Below are 24905 nucleotides of genomic sequence, written 5' to 3'. Positions count from 1 at the left end.
AACTGGATGGATGATAAACCCCAATTTTTCAAATAATTGTTTTGTGGCTGTTACCGCTTGTTTAGCCAATTCCAAAGTTTTGCCCACACTAAGTATGCCATCTAGATATGCCATTACCATGTGATTTTGTTTCCGCAGAAACGCTAGGGCTGGTTTCAAAATTTTTGTGAACAGCCTGGGGGCTGATGTTAGACCATTAGGGAGTGCCCTGTATTGCCACCCTGACCCATCCAGTTGAATTTTAAATAACATCTGTGGTCACCTCTTATGGGTACTGTATAGTAAGCATCTTTTAAATCGATGCTTGCCATGTAGTAACCTTTGGAAATCAATTGCTTAGCAGTAACAAAGGTTTCCATCTTGAAATGAATATATTGTACGAAAGTATTCAAAGTAGTCAAATCGATGATGATGCGGCAACCACCATCTTTCTTGTTTTTGATAAAGATGTTGGACACGAATTCCTGTGATTCGTGTTGGGTTTTCTCAATTACTCCTTTTTTATAAAGCCGCTGTAGTTCAGCATGTGCTTTTGATTTTTCTATGCCTGTAAGCACGAACATTCGGTTCGGTACATGCTGAACTGGAGGGTTATGTTTTTGTATAAATTCTATGGTATAACCCTGGATACTGCTTAAAATATAAGTGTCGGTAGTTAACTTATTCCATGCATCCAGATAGTATTGTAATCTCCCACCAACCTCCATGTTCCCTTCAATTCATAAGGAACCAGACCCACCTACCTCCATGGTTACCAGTGGTAGGTTTGTTAATTTTTCGGCATCCTCCGTGGACGTTGAGGCGCCGGTGTCTGGGTCTGTAGTTGGGTTGATGTTGAGGGTTTGCGCATTTTCCAGGAAGGCCGGTCTGGGCCATGGCCTAAAAAAGACCGATGTTGGGTGTTCCTGGCCTTTGCGCTTTCTCCAGTTTGTCTTGGCCGACTGGTGGGTGCGTATGGGTGCTGTTTCTGGCCGAAGTAGTTTTTGGACGCTGCTTTTATGAGCCCCAGGGTTTTAGCCTCTTCGTCAAGTTCTTTGACCTGTTTGGATAAGTCCCCTCCAAATAGTAGTATTGGTGGTTTGGAGGTTCCAGGTTTGCAGAGGCCTGCAAATTTGGGGTCTAAAGCCGGTTAGATAGCACTCTTCCTAATACTGTTTAACTCGTATTGGGAGTTGCAAAATAAAGCCAGTGCATCTTGGTGATCTTGGGTCATGTCTTGTTCGTTCAATGTGCGGGCGAAAGCTGTAATTCCTGCTGTTAGGACTTTCAGAACTTTTTGTATTTTCAAGTCCCTGGCTCTGATCGATGCCCCGACATGTTTCCAGATGCACTGGTTGACACTGGGAACATTTAGTGATTTGCAGTTCCCTGGTGGTAAGTGTCTTGCCGTGGTGTCCAATAATGCCTGTCCCTGTAGCTGGTTGAATGACATAGTTAATATTTGCCGCTATTTTGGGCTCCAGGTTTTGGCCAGTTTGGTCGGGTTGAATAAACTGGGACACCATATCCAACAGGTTTTCTTTCACCCCATGCACACTAGGGGTATGTTCTGCACACCCCTCTTCAGGGTCAGCCCAGAATTGACCCCCCGTACTCCCCTCTGATGAGGGAGAAACACTTTGCAGCCCCACAAGAGGTACTGCTGTAGAACTTACTAATTGCCCACTGTGGCTAGTCTCCATCTCCCGGAGCCTGCCACTTTGGAGTATTTCCTCTAACAGCCGCTCCAACTGGCTCTTATGCTCTCGGGCACAGGCCACTCGCGGCTGCTCCTGATCCTGCAGCCGCTCCAACCGGCTCCAATGCTCACGGGCACTGGCCGCTCGCGGCTGCTCCTGTTCCCCCAGCCGCTCCAACCGGCCCCAATGCTCACGAGCACTGGCCGCTCACGGCTGCTCCTGTTCGCCCAGCCGCTCCAACCGGCCCCAATGCTCACGGGCACTGGCCGCTCACGGCTGCTCAAAGTCGGACTCATCGGAGTCAACGACTGTCTGTTTTTTGCTTCGCTTTACCGCCCGGCTGTGGTGTAGATTTGGCCGGTGCGGGAGCGAAGTCGGGCACAGCTGTTCCCATTACGGGAGATTGGCGTGCCGTCGGGTGCTGCTGCTGGCTGCCCGCAACTTCGCGGTTCTCCCCCGCCAGCTTTTTCGCAGCCTTTTTTCTCGTGGATCTGTCCATGCCTCCACCTGTAAAGTAAGTGGGAAGAACGCAGAGTCTCCTTACCTGCTGTTCCCGGCTTTTAAATTCTGCCGCTAAGGGGAACGTTGTTCCCCCTGCTGTGACTCGTTGCAATGCGTGTAGCGATATGACACGCATGCGTCCTGGCGGGGTTCTTCACGTAGTCACTCACGTGACTCCGAAGTAAAATCCCTTTTTGCCTCATTTTTGCCACCTTTAGTCTCCTTTTGTCACCCTTTACACCTCTAGATTTTGTTCTCCTACCTGCCAAACAACCCTTACCTGCATCCAGCTATCACTTGCGAAGCTTTGTCCTGCCTCCACATCTTTTCCAGCTTTAGTTCCCCCACTACAATCAGTCTGAGATGAGTGCAGAGTAAAAATATTGCGTATCCATGTCCTCCAGGGATGCTGCGTGATTCACTGAATTACTCAAGCACTTTGATTTATTTTCAAAAATAAAGGTCCTTTCAATAGCGCTGTTGATATTTTGTTACTGCAAGCTCACAATACCAAAGGCCGTATGTTACATTGTTTAATCGCGTTTTGTTGCACAATGTGAACAAAAGTTATTTCTTGTCAACTTCAATGACCAGCTGTGGTTAAAATAGCAGCTGTGTTCTTAAGCTGCTCAAGAGACAATGCAGGAATGTTACATGAAAGGAAATTACAAGCCCCCGCCCCCCCCCCCAAAACTGCATCCAAGACTGCCTTTTTTCCTGCTTGTCATATTTCCAAAGTAAATTTTAAGTGGCTCTCCAGTTCCTGGTCCAAATCGTATTATAACCATTTCAGCTTGCATAATGCAAATCGTATTCCCTAATTCATCTCTTGCGTTACATCCAATTCATGTCATGGGAACATGCTTTATAGCAGAACTATGTAGAGAGGAACTGCAGATGCTAGTTTAAACCGAAGATAGACATAAAATGCTGGAGTAACTCAGCGGGACAGGCAGCATCTCTGGAGAGATGGAATAGGAGATGTTTCGGGTCTAGACCCTTCTTCAGACCCGAAACGTCATCCATTCCTTCTCTCCAGAGATGCTGCCTGTCCCGCTGAGTTACTCCAGAATTTTGTGTCTATTTATAGCAGAACTACCTGTATTTCAATTCTGTGTAGCCTGCCCACACTATACAATGAATAGATGAATAACATAAGGTCCGCAGGGAAACTTTACAGCAATTTCAATGTGGAACAAGTCGTAATTCTATGCTTTTGTGCATCCTCCCACTGAAAGATTTTTTTCTCTGCAGTCTTCCCAGCTGGTCTCAGAACAAAATAATAAAAAGATCAGATTACAAATAATGATGCTTGGCAATTCATTCAGGTCAATTCTGCAACATGCCAATTAGATTACACCAATGAGAAAAAGTTAATTTCAGAACAAATAATTGTTCATACTTATTGGTCCATAACAATATCTCTATTGTAAACGTGAGAATAAATAAAGCTGCAGATCAGAAGAAAATCGGCCGTCATTTTCATATTGAACAGGACAATTCTTCCAGAAGTTCTGAATGGATCTTATAATAACTGGACAATTTCTGAATTGAAACTGTAAGACAGGACTGGCAAAGGAATTCTGTGCCACTCTGGTGGATTCTTCATAATAATAATAATAATAATAATAATAATAATAATATTTTATTGTCATTGCACATCAGTGCAACGAGATTTGGTATGCAGCTTCCAACCGATGTCAAAAAAATAAATAAAAATAAACGGTGCGACGTGACCATCTGAGGGAGACAGTCCAGGGGGGGTGGGGGGCTCAGCAGGGCCGGTTCAGAGCCGCTATAGCTCTGGGAATGAAGCTGTTTCTGAGTCTGGAGGTTCAGGGCGTAGAAGGCCTTGTAACGTCTGCCGGAGGGAAGTAGTTTGAACAGTCCATTACAAGGGTGTGAGGATTTGGTGTTGGTGGACCATGTGAGGTCCTCTGAAATGTGAGTGCCCAGAAACTTAAAGCTGGACACTCTCTCCACACTTTCCCCGTAAATGGAGATTGGGGCGTATTCTCCATTATGGGACCTCCTGAAGTCAATAATCAGCTCCTTGATCTTGGAGGTGTTTGTAGCTGTCAGAGATGTTGGCCACTTCCATCAGGAGAGGCACTGCATGGACTCAGCCCCACACCGATGAGCTGGGAGTTGGCCTCGACGCCCTCATCCCTTCATATATTAGCTCCTGCAAATTTCACAGTTCTCAGAATCAGTGATTTATTTTCCACTGAAACAGTATAACGTCACATGCAAGCAGCTCAAAAAGGAAGAAATCAACTGCTGAAAATTAAGTAAAGGTTTTTAACTTGAATTATTTAAGTTGGTTTAAAGATTTATTTTTATGAGTTTACAGGCTGAGAGACAGACAGATTGAGAATGTGTGCAAGCGCGAACATACAAGTATGTGAATGCATACATGCACTCGTGCTTAGTTTAGTTTGGAGATACAGCACTGGAAACAGGCCCTTCAGCCCACCGAGTCCGCTCTGACCAGTGATCCACCACACACTATCCCACAGACATTAGAGACAATTTACAATTATACCAAGCCAATTAACCTACAAATGTGTATGCCCTTCGAGTGAGGGAGGAAACCGATCCCGGGGGAAGCCCACTCAATCACGGGGGACAACGTACAAACTCTGCACACACAAGCACCCATACTCAGGATCAAACCCGGGTCCCTGGAGCTGTAGAGCAGCAACTCTACCGCTGCGCCACCGTGCCTTGATCTTTCTACCATATCTCTTCCTCACAGATCCCAAGGTATTCCAAGTTTGTTGACATTAAACACGTTCAAACAGCAGCGTTTACAGTGAGTGCGGCCGAGGATGTTGTCTCAGTAGCTGTCAGAGATGTTGGCCACTTTCATCGGGAGAGGCAACGCATGGACTCAGCCCCACACCGATGAGCTAGGAGTTGGCCTCCCTGTGGAAGGACGCTCTCATCTCTTCATCAACTAATTCTTAAGGAAACAAGATCAACTTCATCCTCTCCTGAAACCAATCCTAACTCCCCAATTCATGAGACGTTTTACTGCCTCAAATTACTTCAATTTCTTGATCCATGCAATCCAATTACAATGAACTCACTCCAGAAAGGTAGGAGCTTTTGATAGTGTCAAACTTGCAGATTTTCGAGATCATAAAATGGTGTTCTATCACTACTCCAACACTTCAACATTTTTTTTTAAGATGAATGATAAATTTCAAGGAAAAAGAGTGTTTTTTTTTTCATATGACCCAAAACAGAACAATTAAACCCTTACATGCAGCATCACAACTAATTTTACAACTAACCCAGTCAGTTTAAAGCAGGGGTCGGCAACCTACGGCCCACAGGCATATTCTTTTTCCCGTAATCATCCGGCCCACAGACTTCTGTCATCTCCGGTACCTCCCGGGCGCGAGGCCGCAGCGCCCAGGCGCGGTGACGCAAGGACACAAGGAGGCCTGCGCTGGCGGCCGCAATGGCGGAACCGCCGTGCTCCGACAGAAACTTCACCCATTCCTTCTCTCCAGAGTCGCTGCCTATCTCCAGCATTTTGTGTCTATCACTAGTACTCTTTTTATCCCTGTGGAATATAGACCCCATGGAGGCGTTGTATGGAATTATATAACTTGTTTGGACTGATGGTGAGATGGGAGAGGTGGAGTCTCTGCTGTCCATATGCTTTCTGTAAGAGCAGTCGATTTACTGCCATTGTTTATGTATCTCCCGTAACCTGGTTCAGTTTAGATGCTTACCAAATCGCATATTAAAAACATGATTAATGCTCCTCCTACATAAATTAAACATCAATTATAAAGTCAAAGTCAAATTTATTCGTCACATACACCCGAAGGTGCAGTGAAATGAATTTGCCAGCAGCGATACAATTAAAAAGAACACACAATACACAATAAGATTTAACACAAACATCCACCACAGCATTCTTCACTGTGGTGGAAGGCACAAAGTTCAGCCAGTCCTCCTTTGTTCACCCGTGGTCGGGGCCATAAACCTTCCGTAGACGCCACTACGGATGGCCGGATGTACAGGCCGTCTCGTGGGGATGATTTGAAACTCCGACTTCGGGATGGTCAAACACACGCTTGGACATCCCGAATCGGCGCTTTCTTACCGGAGACCGCGGCTTCAGGATGTTATAGGCCACAGACCGGCGGTCGGAGCTCTTCTCTGGAGATACCCGGCGAAGGATCCCAGTCCACGCCACGCCCGAAGCTAGAAGCTCCGCAGACCACAGCCCCATGATGCCAAAGTCACCAGGCCAGTGATCTGAGCACTCCTCTCTGGCGACCTGCGGCAAGGGTTCGCCTGCTCCGCGATGGAAAGTCCACGCTGCTCCCGCTGCTGTAGCTCTGTGCCCGACTCTGGGAAAGGCCGTTCCAATCCACGCTGTTTGGCCGCGAGGGAGGCGACATGGAAAAAGTCGCCTCTCCGTCGAGGAGGCGACCAAAAGCGGTTCCCCTCCCCACCACCCCCCACACAAGACATACCGAGAGACACTAAAACAGACATTTGGACACACTAAAAAAAAAACCAAAAAGTCGAAATAATGGACACACTGCTGACAGGGCAGCCGACTCGCAGCATAAATTATATACAATTTATACATAAATTGTACAAGACAGTGAAAAGAAAAGTACCGTGGAATGAAATCAAAACATTAGGTCAAACAGCCCAAACTCCGGTGCAACCCGTTACACCTTAATTTTGAACCAAATCTCCTCTCAGTCTTTGATACCGCATGCTTTGTAAAGTGCATATACTCTATGATATTTGGCCAGTGCTCCGGGTGGCGTCTTCAAAGGGGCGGGATCTAAGTGAACACGTGATTTGATGCCTGCCATCCGGGGCTGGATGGGGGCGAGATCCATGTGTACACGTGATAGATGTGGCCCGCCAGACATGCGTCCTGGCTCCTATGCAGAACAAGGTTGCTGACCCCTGATTTAAAGGATGCACAGGAAACAAGACCACAATAAGTTTAAAGGGAATGGGGGAATCTGGGCTAAAGTAGAAGAGGGTGCAGGAGCCAGCAAGCTCATGAGTGGACAGGAGCACAGTAACTGAACCCTGGTGTATGGATGGAGAGGGCAGTCAGCATCATCTGGCGAGTCAAAATTGAAAACCTTGTATCGAATATGAAACTGACCATTTTATCTCATGTTTGCTGATAAACTCCATGAACTGCCTTCACAACATAAAAGTAAAAACAGAAATTCTTCTAATTTTCAGCAGAACATTAGTAGCAATCACACAAAATGGTTTATGAAAAGGTGACAGTACAGTGTTAGAAATTCAGCAACACGTCCAATTTCTGTTTTCATCTGAACAAAATAAAATACAGCGATAACTCAAATTAACCATGCATATTTTCTTTGGTTGCAAAATCTTTCACACTGCGTCTTTTTTTAAATATATAAATAACTCCCCAATGGCTTCTTTTGTTATGGAATTGATCTTCATTCTGATTGGAAACGAAAATAATTTGCAAACATAATATAAAATAACTTTTTAACAAAGAATACCCAAACTAGAATCTAACATATGAACTATCTACGTACAGTCTTAATCAACTTAGAGGAATAGAGCAAATCTTACAATCAAAAGGAAATATGCATTTTGATCAGTATTATCATTATTTATCTATCCTTATTACTCAGGCACCAGTTCGCACTGACTGCAATAAATATGGCACTCACTTTTGATTCTATAACTCTCATTACTGCTTATTCCTAGGTAATAACAACTTTTATTTGCCTTATATCTCCTTGAAGCATTGAACATGACCGTCCCCAAACCTCAGAAATAATTAAAGGTCATCTTTAACATCCTTAAGACACAAAAGATGAAAAATTCTCTATTTAACAGGAAATCAACACGTAGTCAACGTCTACGGCATAACCTCATCAACTGTGTGGTCTCTTTTTCAAAAATACTCAGATTCATAAGATACAATCTCCCACATACAAAACCATGCTGACTATCCCTAATCAGCCCATAAATCCAAATGCATATCTCTTTTCCCATCAGAAACCTCTCCAGTAGCAGGTCTACCTCAGACATTAGACTCACTGATCTATTGGGCTCTTCCTCGCAGCCCTTCTTTCACAGAGGCCCTGTCTTCCAGAATCTCACGAGCCTCTAATGATGATTCATATATCTCAGTCAGGGTTCCTGCAGTATCTTCTCCAACTTCTCAATGTCCTCAGATGTATCTGATCAGGCCCAGGACATTTATCTGCCTTCATATGCCTTAGAACTTTCAGCACATCCTTGACCTTTACACGGTCTGTTCTCAACACATCTCCATTATTTGTCCCCAGTCTTTATGTCTACCTCCACAGTCGAAAGTTTGCTCCTCAGTCTCTGATCTCCTCCAGGGATACACTTGATCCCAACTGCCTTTACATGGCCCATGCCTCCTTTTTCCAGACCAAAGCCTCAATTTTTCATCATCCAAACTTCCTTATTCCCGCCTGTCTTTTGTGTTCGCTCTTACAGGAACATAAATGCCCTGAACTCTTATCATCACTTAAAATCATCCCACATTCCCTTGCTTCAATATGTTTCAATCGAAGAATATCAAAATTATAGTAAACTTCACATTTCAGCCTTCCTGTGATCTTTATTCTTTGGAGACCCCAAATTGTCATTGCCCAATACCTTCCTGCCATTGTCATTGCCCATTACCCACCTTTCACTATTCTTCAACTTGACAAGATTTCAAAATAAGAAACATTCATGGTCTACATTACAACTGCAGATATCCTCTCCATTAGTAAAGCGGATGGATGTTTAAAATGCTGTGGTCACATGGTCTCCATTGACAAAAAGTAGCTATTTTTAAAATAATAAATTCCATATTATTAAATTAATTTGTATTCCATATCTGCCATTACAAAACTCAAATTCAAGTCTCTGGATGAACTTAAACCACAATAACTGAACCATTGTACCACCAGTGTACTTCTCCATATATATATCTTCGCATTTATATTAATTTGTTAACTATGTTTACATACATATTGTGTTCATCCACATGCAGAGCAGTCAGTCTTATTGCAAGATAAACAACTTTGGAAGTATCATTTCCTCACTACTTCCTGCCTATTGTGCTTTGGTTTCAGTGAAGCAGGGCAAAGTAACCAAGTTAATGAATGCCCTGCAGCAGGACATCCATTATACAGATAGCCAAAACTTTATGTGGTCCATATGTGAATCAAGGACAAAAGTCAATGTTCTATAATTGGGCAGTAAATATTAAAAATATGATTCACCTGCTGGACAACTCTGCCCAGCAGGTGGACTGGATTGTAATGGAGAGAGCGGACTGCTCTCCGTGTAATACAGGTGTGACTCTCCTCTCACCAATGAATCTGAATAACAAAAATTATAATAAAAATCCAATGATACATAGCACAATTAGAACTTGGAAACAAATAAAACAGAATCTAAAATTAAGAAATCTATCTCTTTTAATGCCAATAGTCAATAACCCATCGTTTAAACCTTCAATTATAGATAAATCATTTACACAATGGGAAAGAATGGGAATCAAAACGGTCGGAGACTTGTATGAATTAGGAAAATTATTATCATTTCAACTGAAATATAATTTGAAAAATAATCAATATTTTAAATATCTTCAAATCTGTGACTATCTGAAAAAATACACAAAAGACTATCATAACATGTCCCCAGACTTATTGGATGAAGCCATGAAGACAAAGGCTGAATCAGCAAATCTAATATCATACTTATACAACATTATTTTAAATATAGAAATACCTACAACCGATGGTATTAGAAGAGACTGGGAACAAGAACTAGCTCGAAAAATTTCAAAAGAGAGCTGGGATAAACACTTAAATGCTCGATCAACGTACGACGTACTCTAATTCAATATAAAACATTACATAGACTATATTATTCAAAAATTAAAATAAATAAACTTTTCCCCAATGTCTCACCCATTTGTGATAAATGTCAGTCACAAGAAGCTACCATAGCGCACTCTTTTGTTTTTTGTATAAAAATCCAAAAATTCTGGAACGAAATATTTGAAATCTTCACAAAATTATTTAAAATAAAACTTGTACCAAAAGCAGAATGGATCATTTTTGGAATATCGGAAGGTAACCCCGAATTAAACGTGTTTCAAAAGAACTTACTTAATTACGGGCTAACAATGGGAAAAAAGCATACTCAAATTTTGGAAAAATGCTCCAATACCAACAATAAAAATGTGGATTTCAAACATGTTCGAAACACTACACTTGGAAGAGATGAGACTCCTCCTAGCAGGCAAAGCAGACCACTTCCAAAAGACGTGATCTGCATTTATGGAATTATTACAAGCATACGGTGCAATAGTAATTTAAAATATAAATGGTACCAGTATCTGGTAACGGGGGGTATAAAATAAATTTTTATAAAAAACACGGTTGGTATATCCTTTTTTGCGAGTTTTGTGTTACAATAGAGCGATTGTTTTTCCTTTTTTTTTCTTTTCTTTCTAGGGTCTTATTTCCTTTCTTTACTTCCTTCTCTAACTTCTTCCCTAAGGGGCTTTCTTTTCCCAACACTTTCCTGCACGTTCACGATTCTTGCTCACTTTCCTTACTTCTTTTATTTCTATCTTTTTTAAAGCTCGAAAAACGAAGTGGTACAACAAATGTAATAAGATATATCTGATGTGTATTATTGTAATTTACTGTACTGTACTTCTAATAAAAATAAAATAAAAAAATAAAATTTTAAAAAAAGGACAAAAGTCAAGAGTGACGACAATGAAATTCTTACTTGCAGCAGCACAACAGGTTAGGCTAGAGGTCAAAGTAGAATGGAACCAGGTAGAATTCAAATTCATTCCATTATATTTACATCATAAATTCAATGCCCATAATAGTATAGAAACTATGAACATCAAATATTAATTTCACCATTTAAATAAACTAACAGAGCAAACACACGAGCTTAAGCAGAGCGCACATCACTGTGCAAGATGATAACAAAGAGGTATGAACAGAATGAGAAAAGTACTTTCAATTTAAATAAACCAAGGATAAGTTTCTATAGTGAGAAATTTAACACATAGAAGCTTGAGACATCATGAAACACACGATCAGAGATCTTGAAGCGAATGAATCAATGTTTTAGATCGAGATGCTACATGTGGACCGAAAGGGAGATGACCAAGAGCAGACATAGCCAGTATGAAGAGATAGCAAGAGGTGACACATTTCACAAGTACGATGTTCTTATGTGAGGTTTCAAACAACCGTTGTACATTAGCTGTTGCTTCCTAGCTGGATGGCCTAAATCTGGGGTGGTCTAGCTGTCTAAGTATAAGACCTCCAATTAGTTTCCAGAGTAAGCAAGTAAAAACAAGGAACTGCAAATGCAGGTTTACAAAGTTGGCACAAAATGCTGGAGTAACTCAGTAGGTCAGGCAACATCTCTGCAGAACATGGATAGGTGACGTTTTGGGTCAGAGCCCTTCTTCAGACTGATCAGGGTCTGAAGAGTCCTGATCCGAAACATCTCCAGAGATGTTCTCCAAAGATGTTTTGTGTCATTTCTTTTCCAGAATAGCAAGGCTGGAATTGAAGCAATTCAACCAGTGGGTACAGAACAAGATGTCTAGGTTCCCTGCATCATCTCCTGAGCAACAAAAAAGGGATTGGATCATTGGGCAAAATAATGTCATTGATCCAATGGGTGAGAAATATTTTAGTAAAAGCCCATCAATGGACTTAAAAATAATTTGTGCGTCTTCCTGGAATGAAGGAAGACTGTACAGTTGTAACTAAAAAGAGTGATTTAGAGTGAGCGAACGCGCGGACATATGGACGAAAGCAACGATCATAGAGCGGAATAGATGACATTTCGGATGGAGACTCTTCTTCAGACTGAGTCAGGGGAAAGAGGAACAATAGATATAGACGGCACTAAGGTCAAATGAATGGAAGATATGCCTATACCTCCCGTTTCCCTTGACCTTGACCTTCAGTCTGAAGAAGGGTCTCAGCCCGAAATGTGACCTATTCCGCTCTATGATCGTCGCTTTCGTCCATATGTCCGCGCATTCGCTCACGCTTGGCGCGCACACGCGCACACACGCACACACGCACACACGCGCACACGCGCGCACGCACGCGCACACACACACACACACACACACACACACACACACACACACACACACCCCCCCCCCGGCAGATCGGTGCAGGCCGAGACCAGGAGGAGGGCGAAGGATGACATCAAACGGCTCATGGCAGCTATCGAAAAAGTATGGAAATAGTAAGGGGGAAAAAAAAGACACCCGTAGTAAATAGATGTTTAACAAAAAAAAGGGGGCCGGCGATCGCTCCATGGGAAGGGGAGGGCAGGGCCGTCCTTAAGCCTCATTGGACCAATTGCTCTCAATTGGGCCCCGTGCTAGAGTAATCTACTCTCGGCTCAGGTAAATCTACCCTGGGTGGAGGGGGAGAGAGCGGTGGAGAGAGAGGAGAGGGGTGGAGGGGAAAGAAAGGGATAGATGGGGAGGGGTGTGAGGGGGAATGGAGAAGGTGGAGGTGGGTCGTTCCCTCACGGTCCCAGGGCAGCGCTCCCGCCCCTCCAGTCGCCGTGCTTCACACACACAGTCCCGGCTCCACTCCTCTCTCTCCCCGGGAAGACGCGGTGAACAATACAGGGAGGGCCGGGCCGGAGGTTGGAGCAACGTTTACAAACCTCGGCCTCAGCTCACACCCGTCCGCCCGAACCCCGGCATCTGCTCCTGCCGCCGGCCCTCCCCCTCCCTTCTATCTTCCCCTTCTATCCCTCCCTTCCCTTCTTTCCTCCCTTCTCTCCTTCCCTCCCTCCTTCCTCTCTCTCTTTTCCCTTCTCTCCTTCCCTTCCTCCCTTCTTTCTCTCCTTCCCTCCCTCCCTTCTTTCTCTACTTCCCTCACTCCTTTCTCTCCTTCCTCCCTTCTTTCACTCCTTCCTCCCGTCTCTCTCTCCCTCCCTCCCTCACACACACACACTCACACACATATAAAACACACACAACTAAGTTAGGATGGGGTAGAAGCCCAAAGGGTAGGATGGGGCTGAAGCTGGACTGGTTTTTCGCCAATAATTATTGGTTTTCTAGGATCTAGTTAATTACATTTTTTTTTTCATTTCAGTCACTAAAACAAGTGGTATAGTAACTATGTACTTTTCAGAGGTGATCTACATTGCAATGGTCAGCTGTAAAATCTTGCACATTCCACGAGTTTGTCTAATTTCAGTCATGAAGACTCAGACATAAATCACAAGTATTGTCATAAATCATGCCTCAGCATAATCTGAGAAATGAACCAAAAGAATATGTTAAACGTTTAGGCAGCCAAATCTCAAAAGCAATCCTCTCCAAGTAAACAATACATCAAAGCATTTGTAATTTGCAAGGATTACACATTTTTCAAAATATTGACAATCTACAAAATATTATCCATACTTAGTGCAACTGCTGTGATTTACAAACAAATGTCTTTTGAAATATCTAACTTGTGGCACGTAATAACCTTACAACAAATTTACAGCAAGAGAACTTAAAAATAACTTGCAAATAGTATTGTAAGAATTGTTTTAATGTATAGCTTTCTTTATATTAAGCGGTTCAGAAGCAACTTCGTAAGCTGTGAAGAATGCGAGTTATTATTTAGGTTTCAAGAAATTAAGAATTTTCACTTCAGAACATGCCAAAATTTTACCCCCACCTTTCTGTAACTGGGTCCTGTCTTGTCCTGGGATCTTTGTTCTTTTATTCTGTTTTTTCAACTTTGAAAGGTATCAATTTTTGATAAAAAAGAAATGTCTAGAAATAAAAATGTGTCAATTAAAATCAGATTAATAGGACAGAATGGAATTTCATGTTAAGTAATCTGATGCAGTTTTTAAATGGTATAAAATGAACACAAAATTTTCTACAACTAAATCGAAATAAACACAACATATTTATTTTACCAGTTGACTGCATTAATTCTATATTTCATTTCATCATAGTTGATTTGAAAATAGTATCCATCACTCTCTCATAAATTCATGATAATCTGTGCTTTAAATTGTCTACACAATGCAGGCAAACTATTTCTGATCTTTCCACAAACTTTCTTCAAAGATAATGCAACACTATCAAAACCATACAACTCCACCCTTCGCATTTGTTATTTTAGATAATCTTGCAAGGGTTTGCATTCTACAGACCAAATAGTTACTAGATCCAGGTCATATTGGTATTATGAAGGTTAACCTATGATAAGCGAATGTCGGCACAGGGCTTGTACTCGCTAGAGTTCAGAAAAATGAGGGGGAGCAATGAAACATACAGAATAGTGAAAGGCTTGGATAGAGTGGATGTGTAGAGGATGCTTCCACTCGTGGGAGAGTCTTGGACTGGAGGTCATAGCCTCAGAATTAAAGGATGTTCTTTTAGGAAGACGAGGAGAAATATCTTTGGTCAGAGGGTGGTGAATTTGTGGAATTCTTGGCCACAGAAGGCCATGGAGGCCAAGTCAGTAGATACTTTTAAGGCAGAGATAGATAGATTCTCGATTAGTACGGGTGTCAGACGTTATGGGGAGAAAGCAGGAGAATGTGGTTAGGAGGGAGAGATAGATCAGCCATGATTGAATGGCAGAGCAGACTTGATGGGCCAAATGGCCTAATTCTACTCCTGTTCCTTTTGACCTTACATCCAAAATAGCCAAATCAGGCTCTTCACTGCATTATTTTAATGTACAAAATAGCAATGTATAATTGTTTTTTTATGTCAACCAGTATTTTTTACTTTTATGGATTGGAGTGCAAGATGCTAATAGTTTTCGGAATACATGATGCAGGAAAAGGAAAAGTCAGAATTTGAGTGGCAATTACACTTAATTACTCGGACCTGGCCTTTTATCTTTGTTTAAATATTTGAACAAATGATGCCAAATGACATTCACTGCCCAGGCAAAGTGCGATTTTAGATTCTATCTTGTGTACTTAAGACAAAGAAATCTCTCACATCTCACTTTATCCAGTGATCTAAATCATTACCTCATTCTCCGCGTCGGCTGAATTAAATGAAAACTGCTGCATGAAATGTCCAAGAAAGAATTGTGTGCTACTAATGTCAATACAAATAAATTCACCGAGTTCGTATCACTCAAATTTATTTTAAGGAAGTCCCCTAATCTCCCAGGAGCCTACTTTTTTTTGTCAATTCATGGACAGCATGATATTTTTTTCTTTCTACCCCTCCTTTCTCACCTCTTCTCTCAGATTCTTGGCCTCTATAAATAACCAGACAAATAAATGTCAATAGTACTTCAAGTATTTGGGCAGCACTGTGGCGCAGCAGTAGAGTCGCTGCCTTACAGCGCTGGAGACCCGGGTTCGATCCTGACTATGGGTGCTGTCTGTACGGAGTGTGTATGTTCCTCCCATGACCGAGTGGGTTTTCTCTGAGATCTTCAGTTTCCTCTCACACTCCAAAGACGTACAGGTTTGTAAGTTAATTGGCTTGGCGTATGTGTAAATTGTCCCTCATGTGTGTCGGATAATGTTAATGTGCGGGGATCACTGGTCATAACTGTATTCCACACTGTATCTCGGAACAAAACTAAACATAATATCTAGTTTTTGGGCAATTTTATTTAAAAGGGTGCTTTTGGTTTTGGCTATGTAACTTTCACATTGTTCGAGGCACTGAGCCAAAGTCCAGAATTAACACCTGCCCCAATACCTCCTCCCCTACTTCTGTTAAGGGACCCCAGCAGTCCTTCTCAGAGAAACAGATGTTCGGTGTACCTAACTTCATCTACTGCATTTGGTGTTCCTCATGTGGCCTCTTGTACATCAACGAGACCATGCAAAGACTCAGTGAGCAACACACAAAAAGGAGGAACAGCACCTCAGATTCTGTTTGGATTGATTACTACTATTTGAACATTGAATTCTCCAATTTTCTCTCACCTTCCATCTTTTCACCTCAAACATTTATTCAACTATCTGCCTGTCAAAAAAAAACCTCCTCGTCTGTATCAACCTGTAGAGGAAGGAACTGCAGATGCTGGTTTAAACTGAAGATAGACACAAAATGCTGGAGTAACTCAGCGGGACAGGCAGCATCTCTGGAGAGAAGGAATGGGTGACGGACGTTTCAAGTCAGTCTGAAGAAGGGTCTCGACCCGTAACATCACCCATTCTTTCTCTCCAGAGATGTTGCCTGTCCCGCTGAGTTACTCCAGCATTTTGTGTCTATCTTGAACCTATTACCTGCCAGGCTTTGTACTACCCCTCCTCTCTTGCAGCTTTCTTTTGTCATCCCCCCCACAGTCTGAAGAAAGGTCCTGAACCAACACATCACCTGTCAATTATCCGGAGATCCTGCATGACTTGCTGAGTTACTCCAGCGCTTTGTGTGCAGATGAAGTTGTCACTTTGCAGAAGACGAGTCAATAAATCGAAATACATCTTTAAGATGAATGAATGCATACCAAATAAAAAGGTGGATACTTCCTCGGAAATAGCCCACTGCCAGTATATTATGTATTTGGCAATGTATGGATGGTTTGCCAGGCATGATTACTGAAAACATAGTACACCTGCCCATCAATGAGTAACTATCTTACCTGAGCCCAGGACAGCAGAGAGTCAGATTCACTCTGTATTGTCCCCGTTGCTCAACTAATTCCACACAAGTTTTGATTTGATTGGATTTATATACAGTGCTAGTAGATCTGATTGGATAGGATACAAAATGAAGCTTTTCACTGTACCTCAGTCCACGGAGGCTCAACCCGGACACATTAACCCAGAATATGCAATGCAGTATTTCTGCAGCTACCATATGGTACAGGATGGCATTGCTATCAATTGTAAGGACTTGAAACTTGATTTCTTATCTTTGTCTATCCGCTGCAAAGCCAAATACCCATTTGTACACACCTCCTCGTCGATCGTTTTCACTTCAAATGAGCAAAACGTGTCATCTGCTGAACTGTTCCAACATTTGACAAAATTTAATCCTGTGCCTTACCATTTCATTTAATCACCTCCAACCTGATCAAAGTATACAAATACCTCTGGATGCATGGGATTGTTTCATAGTCTCCCCGGGAGTTTTAGTTTCAATAGCACCATCCCTTTTAAGTTTCCTTTTCATACGCTTTTACTCTCCCAAGATTACTTCAGCACCGACACCCATCAAAATGTGCACCTGGTGCTGAACCCATCAGATATCCATGCTGGCTTTGCCATTGACTGACTATAATGCAGCAAAGGGCATTCAAATGCCATAAAGGACACTACACAAATAAACACTTTGAAAAAGGCAATGCCAATATCAGCTTGATGAAATACCAAATAAAGCTTACAGATTGAGATTTAATAATTGGGATACATATTGCACTTGGTTTCATATGTTATGGGTCCCATGCATCTTCAAGTGGCATTGTTCTCGTGACACCTATTATCTATTTATACAATAATGACGTAGTCAGCTGCTCTTGTTCACATGAAAACACGTTGATGATTGCTTGAAACAGATAGTGTACACTATAAAAGAGTGCACATTCTACACCAATGTTCAATGTAACTGTAAAATAACATAAATAGACATAACCATCAGTAACGGGCATAATCTGCTCCTTAAATGTAAACTCACATCTACAATCTTACCCTCTTGAAATTTAGGAAAAGCTTCATCCCACTGCTATCAGACTACTGAACTAATTAGCAAGTTAGTCCAGCACTAAACAAAGACACAGTGCTGAAATCAGCAGGTCAGGCAACATCCATTGAGAGCACAGATAGGTTATGTTTCCATCTCTTGAGATTACAGATAGGTGATGTTTCCAGTCAGGACCCTTCTTCAAACTGATTGTGGGGTGGGGTGGGTGGAGAAATCTGCAAGAGGTGGGGGTGGGACCAAGCCTGGCTGTGTTAGCGCGTCCGGGTCAGAACATGATCGAAGAACAGCAGGAATTACAGAGGGAGAGCAGTGAGAGAGGGTCCAACAGAACTCCCAAAGAGAGGAGAGCTTCTTCAAAGTAAGCATACCTTGAGAAGAGTTTGCAGTGGAGCAGTGAAATGTAGACACTAGGAACACTAGGATGCCGGTAAAGTAGCTTCTCTGGATGGCATGGGTAGCTGATTTTTCAGGTCGCGACCCTTCTTCATACATTGTAGTAGGGTGAAGAAAGTGTTTTTCTCAAGATTGCAGCATCTGCAGTTCCCCCAATCTCCTCTACTGCACCTCTTTCCTGGAGGTGCTGCCACACTCTTATTCGCAACTCTTCCTCAAATAATTTTTGTTGCATTATTGTACTTTTTTAAAAACTACCTCAGATTTCACTGCAATCGTTTCACCATTTTTTTTGCACTTATCATTGTATTTACAGTTGTAATCATTACCATGTATAATATTTAATCTAAGCTATATATGAACAAGGAATTTCATTACCCCCTGGTATATATGGCAACAAACTAACAAATCTGAATGTATAATCTGACCAGAGTAACAGACAGTTTTCATGATCATAATTTGTTTCTGTTTCAAGAGTCACTGGTACACATCAACTGGAATGTTTGCCTTTGGTCTGACTTCAACCTCAATGTTGTAATTATACAAGAATTTAATTGAAAGTATTGTACACACCAAGCTAAACATTATCGGAGGTTAGAACGAACATACTCCAAAGAAGCAAAATGTATCTGCAGCTTAGGCAATACCAAACAAAACACTGCTACTTTACGTGATTCACCTATTGTAATTGTAGACTTAAAGCCAGAGAGGAATGTGCCACCTACAAAATAACTACCAACTATTTTCAAAATAAGTGGTCCTGACAAGATGATTTAAAATGGATGCAAGACGGGTAATGAGAATATAAATACATTGTTTTGTGCAGTGAAGCTACAGATGGGTTCAAAGTAAAGTCTCGATCGGAACGTTGCCTTTTTAATCCAGCCACTTTTAATTAATAAAACATTAAAGGCAGAGTTGTATAGTGTATAACCTGTCATTATCCAAAGAGCCTGGAAGTGTAACTTGATCGGGATGCCTGAAGAAAAATACATGTTTGTGCTGTCGGATCAAGTTGTTGAGGGGAATAGTCGCTAGAGCCTACGTTTCCCTGAAAAGAAAAGTACTTATTTTAGACAGGTAGTGTGAGAAACTGAGAAGAAACTCAAGCACGTGGCTTTCCAATATATACACACCTATCTTTTTGATATCACAAATGGAACCATTTCAATACTAATACCCAGTCAACTTCAAGTGACCAGGCTACTGAGAGGGAGTTTAGACATTAAGTTTTAAATAAAACTCAAAACAAATTACACAAATCGAAAATCATTAAAGTTCTCGCTCATACCACACGATTAAGTATTCCTGTCAAAGGTAGACACAAATTGCTGGAGTAACTCAGCGGGACAGGCAGCATCTCTGGCGAGAAGGAAAGGAGACAAGTATTCCTGTCACTTTGGTATGAATTAGTAATTGGTCTTCCCGGAGCCCACAACTGGGCTCGAAGTTTGACTGGAAAGATTACTACACGACTGCACGTACTCAATGGTTTTCCGCTCCGCAGCATCCGAGTGAACAGGAATCGGCCTCATTTTGCCAAACAACTAAAGAATTGTAGAAACAAGGAACAGCGGATGCTGGTTTACACAAAGTCACAACGTGCTACAACTCAGTGGATCATGCAACATCCCTGGAGAACGTGGAGAGGTGTTTGGAGTTGGGGCCCTTCTTCAGTTTGACAAGAATTGGGTGTTTTATATGTATGTATTTGTATACATTGTGTATGCAAGCAAAGGATTTCACTATGCCTAATCACATGTGACAATAAAGTATTCCATTCCATGTAACGCGCTGACGTAAATAAGCAAACTACACTCATGCGGAGAAACAATCCGTAAAAGATGAGAGAACATTTACGATATCTGTGGAAAATGTTTACTTGCAAGTAGAAACAAAGTAACAGGACCGGCTCACCGAGCATAAACTCCGCGATTGCACGAAGCGCTGTGTTGGATCGTGTGTGTATGAGTGGAGCGTCCCGCACTCTACATCCAAGCGACTGCGGCTGGGGATTTCATGCCCAGAGCACGCTCCCCTTCTTGATGATAAATCCTTCCGTCTTGCCCATACAATGCGTCTTTCTGGATGGAGTGTCACTGTTATTTATTCTGCGCCTTCGCCCGTTCTCAGCTGCGTTCGCGGCGGGATGACTGTGCAACTGACCTGCAACGCACCAACAACCACCCAGCCGCTCGGCAACCTTCCACATTCCCCTCAGGTTGCTGTGCGGATGGATGCCCGCGCTATTCCTGCCTGTCCGCGCCGGCCAGCGGTTCTCCCTTGCAGTTCATGCCTTCCGCAGTTCACAGGACAGCTGCTTCGGCCACCGCCGTCACTGGCAGACTCCCCTGCGAGCGCTCACTGGCAACAGCACATCACAGCCATGGCCATGGACGAGCCGCGACCCGGACTGCGCGTCACGCTGCTGCTGGGCCGAGCTAGCAGCTTCTGTCAAATGACAGAGGCGAGGTTGCTGCCAGTCACACATCAGGCGCGCAGCAGACACGCTGAAAGATGCAAGAGGAAAAGAAAGAGGAAGCTATTACTTCCTCTCTCACACACACACACAAAACCATTGTACTTAAGGTAGTTTTTTGTGTTGAAGAGCATGAAAACCATTAGCTGTTTGAGCTGACGCACGCACAGCCTGCCTTGGCGAGAAGGTGTCAACTGGTTTACAACGGTTACAGGTTTAATTTGAACTAGTGCATCGCATTCTACAATCTCTTTAAAGTTGCACTAAAATAAATGCACATTAAACACAAGCACATTTCTGAAAGGAAGCAAGGGGAAACTGAAGAGATTAAATCATTTAAATTGTCTTATTAATTTAAGGAGAACGTTTTATCCAAATTCAATAGAATTGAATGGAAATCTCCAGATATGGAAGAAAGCGTTTGGCATTATTGCCTTCATCGGCAGGGCGACGTCACGATGCAGCTGTACGAGATGTTGGTTGGTAAAACTGCAGTCTGGTCGCCCTGCTATAGGAAGAATTTCACGAAACTGCAAAGGTGATTTACAAGGATATTACATGGTCTGCAAGGTTTGTGTTAGAAGGAGAGGCTGGGTAGGCTGGGTCGTTTTCTCCTGAAGCATCGAGGCTGAGAGATGGTTCAATAGAGATATATAACACCAGGAGGGGCACAGATAAAATGAATACCCTTAGACCTATCCCCAAGATAGAGGTGTAGGTTTAAGGTGAGATAAGAAAGATTAAAAAGGGACCCGAGGGGTAATCTTTTCACATAGATCGTTGGGGCTATGTGGAATGAGCTGCCAGAGGAAGTGTTATAGTCCCGTCCCACGGTGCAAGTTCATTCCAAGAGTTCTCCCGAGTTTGCCCTGATTCGAACTCGGAGATTTACGGTAATGACCACTCGTCGGTACTCGAGGCTCTCGTGGACATTTTGCAACATGTTGAAAAATCTTCACGAGTCTTCCAAAAGGTCAAAGGTCAAAAACTTTATTTGCCATTTGTGCTTACACACATAGGAACTCTTGTGCGGTTGTTCAGAGAGTCAAATCAAGTCAAATTAAAAAGACACACAGAAAGACACATAATCTATAAAAACATATACTTCTCTAGAAATAGAAAAGAAAGTGCCTAAAACCCTATATAAAGGGGAAAGTGAGAGCATTGTAAATTGCACAAACCCTATATAAAAATGTCAATTGTATTGTAAATTGCACAGGCCCAGGAGACAATATAATATGATATAATATGATATGCTATGAGGTAGGTCAGGACATCAGTTCATTTTGTTTTGGCCAAGAGTCTCACTGTGGCAGGGAAGAAGCTCTTAAAAAAGCGTGTTCTGTTTGTGGCGATGCTGCCCGCTCGTCTGTGCCTGAGGTTGTATGTGCAGTTTTTGTGTTTGAGCAGGGAGTGAGCTGGATGTAGTGTGTCTCTAATTATTCTCTCTGCTCTTTTTTGACAGCGCTGTGTGTAGATTGTGTCCATGGAGGGGAGTTCCGTTCTGATAATCCTCTCTGCAGTCTTTATGACTCTTTGCAGAGCCTTCCTCTCTGTCTGTGTGGTGTTTCCATACCACACCGTGATGCCTGTGGTGAGGATGCTCTCTATCAGTCCTTTGTAGACCTGGGTGAGAGGGCGACAGTGCAGACCAGCTTTTCTGAGCAGCCTGATGAAGTACAGTCTCTGCTGGGCTTTTTTCACTGTGGCAGCAGTGTTCAAAGTCCAGTTCAGATCTGATGTTACTTGTAATCCCAGGTATCTGTAAATGTCAGCCCTCTCCACCACAGTCCCCTTGATGATGAGGGGCTGCAGGGGGGGGTGGATTTTTTCTGAAGTCCATTATTATTTCTCTTGTCTTGTCTGTGTTGAGGCTTAGGTCGTTCACCTCACCCGTGCTTACCTGCCGTTAGCGAGTCTTCCTGAGTACCTGCCGTTAGCGCTAAGAGACGTCCCCGAGCTCCGACTTACCCGCTACGTTCATTCTCCGTGCTTGCCACGAGTTTGATTTTTTTAAAACTCGGGAGAGCTCTTGGAATGAACTCGGACCATGGGACAGGGCTATTAGACCTATAGGGAGGTTGCACGGCAGTCGGGTCACGTGCTGTTGCTATACTACGCCAACTGGAGTACAAGCGATGAACTGCAGGTAAACACTGACCATTGTTTCCAGCGTAGCGGGCCCGTTAAAACCCACAAAATGGTCAATTTTTGCGCTGTAAATAATTATGGAAATCGGGATAAGCGTGAGAAACATTTAGCCTACTTCAGAATTCCAAAAGTGAGGAGAAATGACAGTAGATAGAAGCGAGAGCTGAAGGGACAACAACAGCCAGAGTGCTTGGCGAACATTGGCCGTTTGCTCACTGTATTTCATCAACAGTAAGGCATTATTTGTGTTTTTTCTTGATTCCTTTGGCATCTAAAAAGTTTCAGAAATGATAAATCTGGCCGTAAAATTTTAAAATGGCCCATGGTTCTCAAGCGGGTTTTTACATACAAAAAGAAAACGCCTCTGAAGCAAAATTTACAGCCAGATTGATCACTTCTGAGACTTTTTAGATAACAAAGGAATCAAGAAAAAAACAAATAATGCCTTACTGTTGATGAAATGCAGTGAGCAAACGGGATAATTCCCAATATTTTCAATTTCGATATCTGCACGGCCAATGTTCGCCAAGCACTTTAGCTGTTGTTGTCCCTTCAGCTCTCACTTCTCTTTACCTTCATTTCGCTTCACTTTTGGAATTCTGAAATTGGGTACATGTCTCTCATGCTTACCCGATTTCCACAATTTTTTACAGCGTAAAAATTAAAAATTTTGGCGGTTTTTAACAGGTAGGAAAGTACGCGTTTCGTGTATTAACAACATATACCGGAAGCTGCGATGTCCTCCAGATGGATTGAGCGGCTCCGTGCGTCAAGCCCTATGACCCAGTGACCTTACGTGCAACCCCCCTATTGGCACAATTATAACATTTAGAAGATACCTGAACAGCGACGTGGATGGGAAAGATTGGGAGGGATATAGACCAGATACAGGCAAGTGGGACTAGCTGTGTTAAGCAACTTGGTTGTCATGTATAAATTGGACAAAAGAGCCTGTTTTCATGCTGTAGAACCCTATTGCTCCATCTATAATAATTATTAAACTGCTAACCAGATGTTTTACAATACAAGTTTAACTAACTCTACTTACAGAAACATGACAAAGACATTTTTTTAAAGAGCAGTTTTCAGGTACCATAGATAATGTTTCTTATAATCTTAGATAACCCAAGGATATTTGCATGCATATCAGCAAATACAAATTTGAAGGATAATAATACAGGAATAAGGATATCAGAATAGATGTCTGAAATCTGGGTCCGAGGTGTTTTAAGCAGTTTTTTTAAGAGGGAAGGTAGAGTGTGCAGGGTTCAGGAAAGCAATTATGGACCTACTATGTTAGGTACCAGAAAGCAATTCCAAATAAAATAAAATAAAAATAAAAATGTTAAATGACTGAATAACATCTGAGAAATTTGGCAAACGAAACTCAATTGTTGTAAGAAATCTACAGCAAAAAACATTAATATAGTGCCCTAGATAATGTTTGGGACAAAGACCCATCATTTATTTATTTGCCTCTGTACTCCACAATTTGAGATTTGTAATAGAAAAAATTACATGTGGTTAAAGTGCACATTGTCAGATTTTATTAAAGGCCATTTTTATACATTTTGGTTTCACCATGTAGAAGTTTAAACGAATGCCTCAAAACTCATTGACCGGTGGTTCATTCTACAGCAAGACAATGATCCCAAACATATTGCTAAAGCAACAAAGGAGTTTTTCAAAGCTGAACTCAAATGAGCATGCCTTTTATATGCTGAAAAATAAACTGAAGGGGACTAGCCCCCAAAACAAGCATAAGCTAAAGATGGCTGCAATACAGACCTGGAATCACCAGAGAAGACACCCAGCAACTTGTGATGTCCATGAATCGCAGACATTTGTTTGAACTTGAGCAGACAGGATGTGTCCATACACTTCAGAATTCATTATGCTACTACTATCAGCAGTTGTACCATCAATGAACATAAGTGAGTCAGTACCTTCAGCAGCCAATCATACCCAGGCCATAACACCCCCACCA

The 24905-nt window shown here is 42.3% G+C and overlaps 1 protein-coding gene across 19 annotated transcripts in view; it reads right to left on the bottom strand.

The window, feature by feature from the left end:
• dtnb (dystrobrevin beta) overlaps positions 1–24905 on the bottom strand; it is a 448064-nt gene that overhangs the window by 342754 nt on the left and 80405 nt on the right. For 2 of the 19 annotated variants that reach the window (XM_033021449.1, XM_033021444.1), the window contains exons 1-2: positions 20206–20697; positions 13937–14034 (exon numbers count right to left, since the gene is read on the bottom strand). The exons of 16 other annotated variants lie outside the window; for them this stretch is intronic. The gene's annotated coding sequence lies outside the window, so the exon portion shown is untranslated. Of the gene's footprint in view, positions 1–13936; positions 14035–20205; positions 20698–24905 lie in introns of those variants that run through there. One more of the 19 variants, XM_033021446.1, reaches the window with a different exon arrangement.

This window comes from Amblyraja radiata, chromosome 5 (assembly GCF_010909765.2).
Source record: "Amblyraja radiata isolate CabotCenter1 chromosome 5, sAmbRad1.1.pri, whole genome shotgun sequence".
NCBI lineage: Eukaryota > Metazoa > Chordata > Chondrichthyes > Rajiformes > Rajidae > Amblyraja > Amblyraja radiata.
The sequence above is the reverse complement of the archived record's forward strand: the minus strand, read 5'-3'. Positions and strand labels throughout refer to the sequence as shown.